The sequence below is a fragment of the Apis florea genome, unplaced genomic scaffold (assembly GCF_048593485.1).
Source record: "Apis florea isolate Af1SG1 unplaced genomic scaffold, ASM4859348v1 contig_1914_pilon, whole genome shotgun sequence".
Classification (NCBI taxonomy): Eukaryota; Metazoa; Arthropoda; class Insecta; order Hymenoptera; family Apidae; genus Apis; species Apis florea.
Genome location: NW_028256504.1, coordinates 373,966 through 388,254, shown reverse-complemented (window position 1 = coordinate 388,254; position 14,289 = coordinate 373,966). Strand labels below are relative to the sequence as shown.

General features: G+C 31.7%; 1 protein-coding gene and 1 long non-coding RNA gene across 2 annotated transcripts in view; both read left to right on the top strand.

Moving 5' to 3' along the window:
* shaker (potassium voltage-gated channel protein Shaker) overlaps positions 1–14,289 on the top strand; it is a 254,960-nt gene that overhangs the window by 37,880 nt on the left and 202,791 nt on the right. The gene's annotated exons all lie outside the window — the stretch shown is intronic.
* Positions 11,629–14,029, top strand: LOC147658568 (uncharacterized). Its single transcript, XR_015294301.1, has 2 exons — positions 11,629–11,828; positions 13,747–14,029. It is a non-coding gene; the product is annotated as an uncharacterized LOC147658568 (long non-coding RNA).

Sequence of the window (14,289 nt, the reverse complement as noted above, 5' to 3'; positions counted from 1 at the left end):
TAAACTGTGCGCTTCAATCTTTTGTCGTATCGCTCGAAAGTAAATTAACTGGCTCGTAAAATTCTAGCATCATCAGGTATATTTGTGCTCCTTGTAATTTAGAAAATTCCTATGCACATCTGGCACGAGTCTCGTTCCTTACTTTACATTCATCCCATTCTTTACTGCTTAACTCGAGGAAAAATTGCCCTGTATCGTGGTGGAGGAGCCAGCAATTTTCTAGTCGAAAGAGTAATTACATTCGGATTATCAGGTGGAATGAAATAGAAAAAAAAAAAAAAAAAACATCAAAATTGTATTTTTTTTTTTTTTCTCAACAATGAAATATCACTTGACGATCAATTATCCAGATTTTAAGGCGCAAAAGATAGGTTTTGTAAAATTAATTTTTAAGACGTTTGAAATTTTATTTTTTAAAATTTTATCACGTTGAACAACGTTCATGTACGTATAAATTTATTACAAGTTAAGAATACTTGACGATTTTCTTTTATCATTTCTTCAAGTAAAAATTATTTTTACGAAGAAAAATATTATACGTTGAAAATAAATATCATATTTCTACAAATTAGAATGAATAAAAGTTAATAATATTGAATGAAAAAAAAATTTTAAACGGTTATTATCTTAAAAAAAATTGTCGTTGATTAAATTCAAATTGAATAAAACCATTAAAAAGAATTTTTCTTTTGTTCGATTTTTCATCAAAATCTCATTAAATCCCTGAAACCATTCCACAGCTCAACGATCTTGGCAATAAGAAATCCACGAAACGATGAGAAAGCTGTATCTATAATATCTATGACATAAAAGGAAAAGGTATTAAAGACGAGATTTCTATTACATAGGCACGTGCGGAATTCTTTTGATCGGCGTCCGGTGTGGAATTTCAGGGAAAATGACGTTGAAACGATGCCAAATCGAATTCGTTCGCGGGACAACCGTGCGACACTCTTGCCAAATTCGACCACAACAAGCCACATACAACGCGCCTCCTATAAATCGGCCGATCGAGAAGTTCGATCGTTCTTTTCTTCTTCTCTCTCTCTCTCTCTCTCTGTTTCGCTATTTTTAAATAATACTTTCTCGAATTTTCAACTTTGCAAAAAACTTTTCATCGTCGTGGGAAAACACGTATTTCCTCGTGCACTCAATTCTCGATGGGTTCATGAGTCGTTTTGTTATAATACTACTGTTAACTCTGAAATCCCTTGGGGACGAAGATGTGTTTTTCCCCAGCTTCGCGAGAACCTTCTATGGCTCCCAAGGAAGCGACTCGTTTTACTAGAACTGAACCAATTTTCGTCCTTACTTGTTCCGCTCGTCCACGTGATGAGATTGTAATCTGATATTGCGTGTAACACACGTTTCCTTTTTTTTTTCTATCGACTACTGGGATAGAAATGTTTGTTATTTGTTATTTAATAACAAGTAAGTGGTGGTGGGTATTGAGAGAGATTGCTATATAACAACCGTGTCTATTTCCTAAGTGGTTAAATATTTTAATAATAACCGTTAGCTCAAAAACAGATTATTATTATTATTATTTAATAAATTATTTATAAACTATTAATAGTTATTTAAATCGAATAATATGGACTTTCGAAAAATTTCCAAACATAGCATTTGCTGTTTGTTGCTCAAAGCGGTCACCCATCCAAGTAATAATTGCGAGCAATGGTAATTGCACTTGATGATCGAACGGAAAGCACTGATCTTATAACGCAAAGACTGTTGACGTGTACTTTGTGTTGCAGAGAAGAATATTAGTTATTGTCAAGCAATTATTTTTACAAACAAAACTAAATAATGCTTGTATCACTTAACATTGATTTGCTTTGTTTAAGAAAATGTTAAATTGATATACGATTGATACAATATTTAAAATAATATAATAATGAGATTAATCGAGTGATTCTATATTGTTATACTTTTTTTTTTTTTTTTTTTTTTTTACTTTAATTTACTTGTACTTGGAAAAAAGAGAAAATTTGTTTCAGAAAACTGATTGAATGTAGAATGAAATATAATAATAATATACGTATAATATAAAAATATATTAAGTGAGTGAGTCATAAACTGTAAGAACCACGCAATCTGAAGAGAAATAAATAATGAGATTTATAACCATTATAAATTTAATTGGTTAAACTTATGATTTATGAGTAGTGTATTACAACAGTGCGTCTTCGTGTCCACGAAAATTCGACAAGAATTAAAAAAAATAATAGCGAGGAAGATTAATTTTGATACCAAACGTTGATCGATGATCAAAGAAAGTTTCAAACTTTTCTTCCGTTTGTTTTCAAGTATCCTTATCGTGTCAAAGACGCTTAACTCGAAATGATCGATCGATCTCCACTGTTATCGTCGCGCGACAACTTTTCTTCTTGAAATTTTCAGTTAGCAAATGATTTCACGAGTGGAAACGATCGATTGATTGATACCCGAGACAAGAGAAATGATATACACCATAAATTTGTCGCGGAAAACTCACGTGTCTCTGATCGCATCAAGGAGGAACATCGAGTTCTCAAAAACTGATCGGATCAGAACGATGGGACGATCAACATGTTTCGCACGTTTGTGAGAACGCATAATGGGATCGTTGCAAATTATAATAATTCTTCGTGTATACAATCTGGTTATTTAATTGCTGGATCCTAATTTGATTAATTTTAAACGCGTTATATATGTGGAGAGCGATTGTGAGAAATTTTTGGAGAATCGATTCTTAAAAAAAAAAAAAAAAAAAATATGAAAAAAAATTTCGATTATTTTTTAAATTACAAGCAACAATTTATTTGATTTTTCGCGCTAAAAGCGCCTATAAGTAGGCAACCTAAACCTCACTCTTTTTCCATCCAAAAAGTGGCACAATTATAATTATTCCAGAATATCGATCCAATATGTATATTATTAGAGAAACTCTAATTTTTTATCATGGAATATAAACTTCATTCATTACTTGGCAAAATTTAATTTTTGTTTTGTTGCACGATAATTCTTTTTTACAAATTCCAGGAATTCTGCATCTCATATGATACTCATCGTATTCAGAATTTTCATCGCTTCATTGCAATGCTGGGGTTTCAGCACCCCATTGCGACACGACACTGGTGGCGCTGTGCCTGGTTGCCTGTCTACAGGCGTCTTTAGATAAAAATAAAATTCCTCGTTACTTAATAATCAAGTTTTTCAACCGACATTTTTTGCTTGTACTTTTATGTTTCAGCAGTGCAAAAATCGTGAATATAGAACGTAGAACACTGTGTCTCCATATCAGTGGACAGGCTCGAGCATAAGCGTCGTGAAGTTAAATCCCCTCTTTCGTCCTAGACTTTCGTCCTAATCTGTTTAATCTCGCGAGTGTGTTGACATTAACGAAGCAATAACGCGACGATTATGTAAATTGGCACCGCCTTTTCGTGCCTCGTTCACTTCCCTCCATATAATTATTCTCGCGTTTATCCTACACGGCAATCTCCTAAATCTAACGACCGGAGAAACATCTTTTTCTTCTAATATCACAACGCTTTGTTTAACATCCCCTTTATTCGTATATGAAAATTCAAGCTATATTGTCGAGATTCACAATTTTTTTGGAGGAGGAGGGAATTTAACAGAGATTTTATTATCTCATGTTAGCTAAAGTTTTCCTTAAATTATGGTTATGCGTTTAATGATTACGATAGTGCTTTATTTATTGTTGTTGTTACTTGATACATCTCGGATCGAAATCTTATTGTGCTTGTAAAATGCAGTTTTCTGATGATCAAATAGAAATGGATCATTGACTATTATTGATTATCATTGGGTATCTGAACTATCGACATTTATTCGATTATTAAAATTGTTATTTGTTGTTAATAATTGAGGAATCGATATATATATATAATGTTTGCCAAACCGTCTTAATAATTGTGATCGACACAGTTTAAAACTTTATTGTTACACACATTCTTATTATAAATTGATGTCGATTGTAAATTAACGACTGGTAATTAATTGGAACGAGTTTACACTGATATTAATATTGATATCGGTGATCAATTTCTGTAGGTATATCTGACAATTTGACGTGTTGTTTTTGTACATCAATTATGTGTGTTCACGTAACAAATGAGTGGCGATTAATTATTCTTTAATTATTACGGATCAAAAAAAAAATTGGAAGCAGCGCATTTCTCCAATGATTGAACTGATTTTAATTGAACTAAATATATAAAATTGACCGAGAATTCGATCGTTAATGGTGCAACGAGCCTGCATAATCGTTTCATTGCGAGTGTCGTCGCGAAAAGTAAGGCTATTAACTCGATTTCGTCGCCTTTGCGGGCTGCATGCGACATGCAGATGCGCGATGCATTGTGACGCAGCGCTGGATGAGTCGCAATCAAAACTCTTGTTTTGAACGATTTACAAAAAGAGGTATATTGGCTCGCGTGTAAGATTCAATCGGCGAGATGAAAATATAGAATATTGGTTTTAATTGTTATCTCAAATATCGCAACACGGACTTCGTTTTGGATTAACAAATTTTTATTCAGATACATAAATTTTGGTCATCGTATTGTATGAGTATAGTATGTTTTGTTTCTCATGTCTGGAATTTATACGAGCAAAGTTTTAAGTAATTATTTAAAATTTAATTGAATTATCTTTATTTAAGTATCGTTTCTCGCAGAATTGCATCCGAATATGATATAAAGGCAAATTTGAAATCTGTTCTCAATTATTCCTTTCATTCAAACAAATATGTGTATAATTTGCATTGTTATATTATTAATTGTTTTGGATGGGCATACCAAATTTGTTTTTTATAAATTGTTACTCCTTATGAAAAAACTACTTGTAAGCTAATGAGAAATTAGAATTTTATAAAATTTTTTTATAAGCTTGATCTTCATATTCAAAAGAAAGAAAGAAAAAATAATACTAACTACTGTACCTACTTTTATTGTCGAAAATATATTTATCCACGCAACGAATAATTTATTTATAACCGTGTTACAAATAATTGCAAGATCTTTATTCCGATATTTTAGGGAAAATTCATTCCTTTAAATTAATTGAACGAAGAGAGAGAGAGAGAGAGAGAGAGAGAGAAAAAATCATAGTTAACGAGAAAACTAGGTAGATCCCTATTATACGAACGACCTACTTACTCTAAAATGCTTGTTTCCCCGACACGAATTAACACAAACGACGAAATTCCGCTGTAACGTTGTTATTAATCTCGTTTATAATTCTCGTCAATTACCGCGAAAGAAAAAAAAAAAAAAAAAGGAAAAAATTAATCGAACTCGATTAAAGACACTGGCTGTATTAATCACTTAATAGGAAGAGGGAACTTGGGTTTTCAATTTTCCTCTTTCTCCCCTCCCCCTCCCCCCCCTCTCTCTCTCTCTGCACCAGATACTCTCCGAGGAATTCAGCCGCGAGCGTCGCTGATGCTTTGATCTTCTTCCCCCCCTCCTCCTTCTCCCAACCAAGGCATTTCGAAGATCGCGGTTGAACATCTAAAATAAGAAATATATCTCGTCGATGATGATACTCCTCGTTACGTTACGAACTACCCGTTAAGGTAACGTCATCAATCGAGGCCTTATAAATAGCTCGCCTCGTAATTTATAATAGCGCATTGCGGGATCTTTTCTTCTTCTTTTTCTCTCTCTCTCTCTCTCCTTTTTTCTCTTTCTTTCTTTCTTTATCTCTGCCGATCCCTCACTGCGCCACTCACGCACGGGCAGGGTTTCGATTAAAAAAAAATATCGGCCGGCTGTGATGAAAAGTTGTGACGCGAGGAAGTTAGAAACTCGGTGGAACTGAACCAAGTTTTTCAACTAAGTTTCGATCCCGTTTCTCCGTCTGGTTGTTTGAATTTTTGAGCCGCGATGGTTTGTTGAAAGGTCGGAGTTAGAGTTATTTCGAATCTAAGCTCAAATTAGGTAACGTTCGATTGATATTTGATTCAATATTTGCTTTTTTGTGCAAAGAATGTTGTGTGTTTTTTTGTACTTTGAGATAGGCTTTGGATTTTATATTTTTCGTGTTCATGCCATCAAAGCTTTAGATGTGAAAATTTAATCTAATTTATGCTGACGTTTGATCATGATTATGGAATATGTTTGAAATTATTTTAAATTTTCGAAAGGAATGCAAAGAATGTATATTTGTGTATTCTAAATTAAATAAATGTATCCGAGTATTCGAATATTCGTACGAGAATAAAAATAGATATCTGGGATACAAATAAAACTAGTGTCTAAATATTTGTATATCTGAATTCATAAGTTAAACAAGTATTCGAATATTTGAATACCTAGATCTAAATGAAACATTCAAATACTCAAAAACTCGTATACAAATTCAATACAATGATAAAAACTTTAGTATAAAATACGATCTTCGTATAGATATTTCAAAGATTAAACAAAGTGTTCAAAAAATTGGATATTCGAATGATACTTTCTTCCTATTAAAGTGATACTTGTTTCAAATAGGTTTCATTCATTCATCTTCGAGATGTAAAGTTTCATCGTGTACTGATACTAACAATAAAAACATTAGTATCAAATACTTGAATATATGAATTTAAATAATACTTACGTGGACTGATATTCAGAACTACTTAAAACTTGGATACTAAAAACTGGGATAAATAAATGAAAGCTCTAGTATAAAATACTTTTTTCCCGCTAAAGCGATACTTGCCTCAAGTAGATTTCATTCATCCATCTTTCATTGTGTACTTATAACAATAAAACCTTATAGTATAACGACAAGTATCCAAATACTTGGGTATCTGAATTTAAATAATACTTACGTGGACTGATACTTAAAACGTAGATACTAAAAACTCGGATGTTTGTACTGATACTTGTAATAAATGATAATACTTGGGATAAATGAATGAAAGCTCTAGTAATAAAATACTTTTTTCCTGCTAAAGTGATATTTGCCTCAAATAAATCCCACCCCTATCTTCTGAGCTGAGAGAGGCGAAGTTTCATCGCGTACTTATATAGATACTTATTCACATTATCCATAGATAGTTATCAAGCGACGACGTCATTGATCAGAGCGCACTTAATCTTGAAAATATCGTTACGGAAATTGGTATCGAGCTTGTCGGATCCGATAATTGGATGAATACTTGCTTCCGTCGCCTAACTACAAGTATCGACGAGTATCCCGCCATTTCAAGCAAAAATCGTCCCCATTTAACACCTTTCGAGGACAGATATCACAGATACATACCATACTTTCATTCATCATTCCACGTTGAATAGGGGGGTGGGGGGAGGGAGGGGGGCGTTGATTGATCCACTCGGTCTTTATTCTTGCGCGCACAATCGCCTTGTAACGAGTTTTACATACATACATACGTACACAGTTACAGAAGCTCCTTTCCTGATTTATAAGTGTTAAATCGTTTAAAGCGAGTGTAAATAAGCTCGAATCTCGTCCACTTTGCCTCGACGATTCGCATAAAATCTTTCGTCGTAACGATTAATTACCGCGCTATTAATCTGGCTTTTGAATTATTACTCGAATCTGAGTGAGGCTGTGTGTGTTAAAACTGCTTAACTTTCCTCGTTTTCCAGCGTGCGCGTGAATGATCTAGCGAGGCATTGAAATTGTGATTAACAAGCATGGCTTCTACGAGAGTTTTAGCTCGTGTTAACGAATTTATAATTTCTTTCGAATGGAGCGAAAGGAGCTTATCATTGAGAATTTAAACTTGCCAAAACGCTTGCTTACGTTGCACACGATGTTTTTTACGTGTTCAAAAATTCTTCGATCCGAAAGTATGATCGAGAATTTGTGTTTTCAATTGTTGATGATTCTCGATTAATGAGACGAAAAATTCTTAATTTATTTTTTAAATATATACAGGGTTAATATGTGGTGAATGATACTTATTGAAATGAATATATTTTATTGATGTTGAATATGATAAACCGTCAGAATTATTCGACAATAATATTAATGAAAACGATCGGTTAATATTGTTGATTAAATTTGTTGATTTTGGTGTTGATGAATTTTATTGACCAAGTCGGTCATTTCAACGAGGTCCGTGTATTACATAAATTAATTTAAATTGTTTTGTTATAAAAATTAAAACGAGAGTATACTTAATATAACTTTCCATTTATGACTATATATCTGGATATTTAAAATGTTAACTCATAATTGTTTACAATACATACAAATTGGTTTCGTTCCATCATTTCTTTCTTAGATTCATAAATTAATTTTCATTATTCTAATATAATATTGTTAATTACATTAGAATATAACTTTTACCATTTCTTTCAAAATGATTTAAAATATCGTCTCTAAATTTTGATCAATTTCTATTTGAAATTAATTAAATTTATATACCAAAAATAAATCAAAAATGTTAATAATCCTATTCTTTTTTATTCACTTGATCGAAATTTCTTGGACAAAACAACGATTGTAATATTCAAAGCACGAAAGAAAAGAGATTCGATATTTTTTATAATCGAATCTCTAATCAAAGTGTTTGGGTTTGAAAATTAGCGGAATAATTAATAACACCCAATCCTCCCTTCAGAGGAGACATTCATTGGGCAGTGAACTGTTTCGGTTTGGTAGCGATGCCGGCAAAGAAATGCAAAGAATAAAAAAGGTGGCCGGCGGGATAAAAGGTGGCAAGAGTGTGAGCTGGAATCCCAAAGGGCTACCTAAATTTAACTCATTGCCGTCCACAATCGAAGGTCATTTAAATCAGGGCTGAATAGATTAAGCTCGCCGTGTCCCAGAAACACGTTCCTGACCTTCTCAACAAACTCACAGGCACGATGATTTTTTTCCTCATGATCGATTTATCTACGAGTGTAAAAAAGCAAAAAAAAAAAAAAAAAAAAAAAGAAGAAGAAGAATGAAAAGAACATCGAATTTTTGGATAAGAATACATTTTACGAAAAGTTGCTCCTAATACTAGAATTAGTAATAAGTATCTAAGATATTTGTTAAAAAGTATTTATTTTACACGTAAGTGAATTCTAATTAATGGAATTAATAATAAGTATCTGAATTATCTTGTAAATACTTAAATCTTACAAGTATCTAATTTCCTAATACCAGAAAAATTGAAAATATCATTCTTAATGTTAGAATTAATAACAAGTATTTGACATTTGTAAGTATCTAATTGGATTCTAATCACAATTAATCCACTTTAACTAAATAATTGAAAAAATTATTACATTAAAGTAAGTATCTAGTATTTATAAGTATCTTGTCAATATATAATATTTATTACTAGTATATTGGGATATGATATCCCAAGTGAAAATAAACGAATACGGATATTCGTAACGTAAAAGTAATTTTATCAAGAACGTTTTCACGTCTTCGGTTGAAAATATGAAAGTATAAAATCCGTTATTTTGTTCGTGTATGATAATTCTATCATTAATTTTCATTTCGTTTAATTGTCGTATAAAATAAAATTGGAATAAATAAAATGAATTCTTAATGAGATTTTTAACGCGTACAACTTTATTGAAAATAACGTTGAAATGAAAGTTTGATTCAATAAATTTATTTCACCTTATTTCAGTGTAAAATTAATGTTAAAATTATTATGATTATTATCTTCTTAAATGATCGTTATTAATAACTCTGATTTATTTTTATATCTCGATCTATTTTTTTTTTTATATTTACGTATTAAATTAAATTCGCTTTTACGACGACTTTTGTTTGATCTTTTAATATAATCTTTTCAAAGATTTTATTTTATCAATTTTATCCACGTACTCGGCAATCCTTTTTACGCGTCATATCAAAGTATAATTTATTATAACAATTTTATAATAAAAATTCGTAATATCGTCATCGATGAAAAAAATTAACAAAACAATTTGTGTATAACTATAGTTGGCCAGCATCAAAGTTTAAATTAACGTGCAACAAATATTATTTAACGGTAAATCTAATATCTTTTTTTCTGCTAAATTTTACACAGTTTTATATTATTCGTTAAATCGATCGCTTTTAACATTTTTATTAAATTTTAAATATTATTTTATTAACATTCGTACACGTGTCATTTATAAGAAATTGCTTGTTCTTTTTTTTTTTTTTTTTTTTAGTACATCAAATTTTAATAAAATAACATTTGACATTCGATGTACAACATCTTAACCTAATAAATAGTTCTTTTGCCAGTTTTTCGTTATTTCGAAGTATTCAAATGTATGGAAAATATTTAAAAATTTCAAAGCGTATAAAAAAAAAAAGTAAATTAAAGAAAGTTTCAGAATTCAAAAAGAGAAAATTCTGAGAAAGTTTTGATTAAATATTTAACGTTCCAGTCAGCGAAATCCTTGTACTGTTGCCGGGCGAGAAACCAAACTGAATGCTCTGCATCGAAGGGATTACGTTCATTCATGATTTTCGCGATGAATCGATGGAACGTGCGCTTCAGACGCCTAGGGTTCAAGTGTAGGGAAACGGGAGTGCGCGCGCGCTCTATGCCGACTTTGGCCAGGTTGCCCCAGAATTTCTCTGTGATGTTACTTCACAAAGCGAAGAGATCTCGTTTGAAATCTGAACGCACAATCAATTGTATTATATGCAGTTTTTTTTTTAAATTAAAAATATTTAAATTATTTAATAATTTTAAAAGTCATCAAACAAAAGTAACTCAAGAATTTTAAAAATTATTTGAACAGGAAATGTTTTCGAGAAAAATTTATATATTTATAGATATATACGACGATGCTTTGCTGATTAAATATTGTATTTATTATTTTGCGTATCTTTATAATTTAAAATATTTAATTAGTAATCGTATAACAGAAGAAGAAATTTCAAAATTGTAAGAATAATTTCGATACTAAAATAACTGAAAATATTTTTAATTAAAGCAAAATTGTATTTATCTAAAAATAATAATATAAACATAAATAAGCAACAAGCAACAAGTTATTATTTAATTTAAAAACTTAACAAATTGAATGGATGAAAAATAACCCGATTATTGACTTGAGAATTTTTAATTTTATTTTTACTTTTATGAGAAAGAAGAAATTTACAAAAATAAATAAGTAATTTGACTGAAATACATAATGATTTGATAACGAATGATATAAAATAACGATATCTTAAAAATATCTTTGTAAAAAAGATGGAAATGAAATAATGTTTATAGAAAAAAAATATTATTTGTAATTTCAAAAAATAATACATATTTAATAGAATACGACAAATAATTAAAAGCAATTTAAATAAATAAATATTTAAAAAAAGATCCATAGATAATCGTATATATTATATTCTTCAATATGGAACGTGATCGTAAAAAAGCATATATATATATATCTCTTATCGGTGGCGATCGGTAAACGCTATCAGGTGTTTAGGTTAAGAGGTATAATGTATCTCAATAACGAGCATCGAGGGGAGACAAGCATCGTATTAAGCAGCCTCAGTAGTACGAGTCCGTTTAAAGCACGACGCGGTAGTGGTTAAAGATACACGTGTATCGGGTTCGTCGTGGTTCACGCGGGTGGAGCCATCTACTGGTGTAAATAGGAAACGATCGAAATATTTGGCTCGCAATGCGTACGGTAAACTAATTTCATTCTGTATTATCCGCGTCATAGAAACGCGTCTTCGTTCATTTCTTTATTATTCTCTCTTTTTTTTTACACGTTATAAAACGGAGATGTGATTTTAAATATTTTTAAATTATTGTTTTCGATAAATTTGTAGAGAATTTCGAATAACCTTTACGTTTATGTGACAGTTATTACGTGATATTTATTCAATTACAATTTTGTGTAAGTAAGTCGCTTTAAATTTTTCTTCACAATCTTTTGTTAAAATGAGATTTTTAAAAGGGAGATTTTTAAAAGATTAACATATTCTTCTTTATTATTTTGAAAGCAAACATCTTTTCATCGCTTTACGAGTAGAAATATAATATTTCTTTCCTTCAATTCGCTTAATTTAACTAAAAAAGTTAGGTTAGGTTCATTCAATTTATAACATAAACGACAACATTTTCATTTTTATTTCAATTTATTCAATATTCACTAGACAAGTTAAATTAGGTTAAGTTAAATGCAAAGTTTATTTAATTCAGAGAAATCACGTAAGTGATAACGTAACATTCATTTTCTCTTTTCAATCTACTTAAATGCGTAAAATTTAACAAAGAGTTTAGATCAGATAGATTTACCTAATTCATATCCCACAATAAAATGTTTGAAACGAGAAACACCATATATCCATGCTACCGGATTTGCGTGCAAACATCCATTGTTTTTGATTCGCGGCACGTGCAGCACCACGTTAGAACGGATCGATAAGTGATTATTTATTTATGAGTTTTCGACGATTTCCCTATCCTATCTTAGAACGATCGCCTATCTTTTTTAAATTTTGCCATTAGTTTTATCCGCGAACGTGTGACAACGTGTGACAAGTCGCCGGCCGATTTGTTTGGCACGAAAACGCTTTTTAAAAATCCCGTGTGTATACGAAACTCGACTCGGTCATCGGTACACGTTTCGAAGCCTTCCCCTTTTTGCGCAACCTTTGAAAGCTTTGCTTTGTCGATATCATCGACACCGGCAAATCTACCGGTTCCCTTTTCAAACGTGAAAACTATCTTTAGTAAAATGAGAAAGGATCGAGGAGGAAAATGGAGGATATCCTCGATAATTGAAACGAAATAAATTTTTCCTCGATAACGAGATAAATCTGTTTCGCGTATTGGACGACCCTCGAGTCAAGTTGCACGGTTACACACGTTTTTCAGATTCAACGACGACGACGACGACGACGAAGAAAGAATTATTTTTAGATACGTATATATCCTCGGCCGTGGAAAAATACGGCCAACATTGAAATGAAATTGAAATCGTGCCGTACGCGCGTTGAATTAACGATGAGAATAAATTGTATTTTTAAAAAGGGGGGGGGGGCGGGGGAAATCACCAATATTTGCGAAGGCAAATATTTTCTGCCATAATTATTCGGGTATATAACAGTTTTGTAAAAATAAAAATAATTTATTCGTTCACAGTATTGAATTGAAAGATTGAAAGAGAATTGAATTTTTAAATATTGGAAAAATATTTGGACTTTGAGAAATATTAATAAATTGCAACGGTGCAATTCTTGAAAAATAATTAATAATACACTCTATAAACACAAAAATGTTGTATCGCAAAAATTATAAAATCATCAATATCTCTCTTTTTCTCGCGATCTTCGAAAGAGGCGTGAAATTCTCGTGAATTTCGATACGCGTGATTAACGCTATCCCCCGCGTAACCATCGTTTCGTCGCCTTTAATTGGCAACGGATGCGCACACGTGCTTCTCTTTCTTAAAATTAGACCGGGTGGACGCGAGTGGCAATTGTCATGCCAGAGAGAGCCCAATTACCGGTGGACAAAGACGTAAAAGCCTTTAAAAAGTACGTGGACAATTTGCGCCGGAAATGGGTTACTTTTTCCGCCTGGCCAGCGTACACGCTCTTTGATTATCTTTCCACGGGATCGGGAGATCGAGCGGCTAACCTGTTGTATCGATCGGGCGAGCCAGTCCAGTGTCAAGGAAATTCAACTCGTCCCTTAATTCGACGATATTCCGATTGATAGAAGATCCGTTCGTTCTTTTTTTTTTTTTTTCTCTGTGGTTTTAAATTAAGATAGGAAGATTGAAATATTTGAATCGATATATTTCGTAGGGAAAAGGCAAAATACGTACGGATCCTGTAATTGCAAGGGATTTGAATCACGTCAGTGGAGATTTAACTTCGATCGAGCGAAGCTTCCATAAAGCAGTGGGAGATGTCTATGTCCGGATTTAAAAAATAGCTCACTCCTATCTCTCGGATATCAGGGAGGGATGTTTCATTTTTCGTATTTCTTTCTAGATTAATTATTTTAGATTAGAAAATGTTTCTTATATCATACTCGAGAAGTTGATTTGCATGAAATTTATATTAAAGTACCATTTGTTAAAAATTACTTAAAAATATTCATTTATTTACCGCCCTCACTATTTTTCGTTGAAATTTAGAAAATTAACCCGATTTAAAATCAATTCCTAATTTTTTACCATTATCCACAACTGTGCAAAAGATTCATCAGATGAGAAAAACCATTTGCAAGACAATAATAATAATGTTTTTAAAACAAACAAAAATATGAAAGTTTATCATTTGTGCAGCAAGAAATACGTGCAAAAGCGAAATTACATTCAGTGAAATTCGCTCACTTTCTCCAAT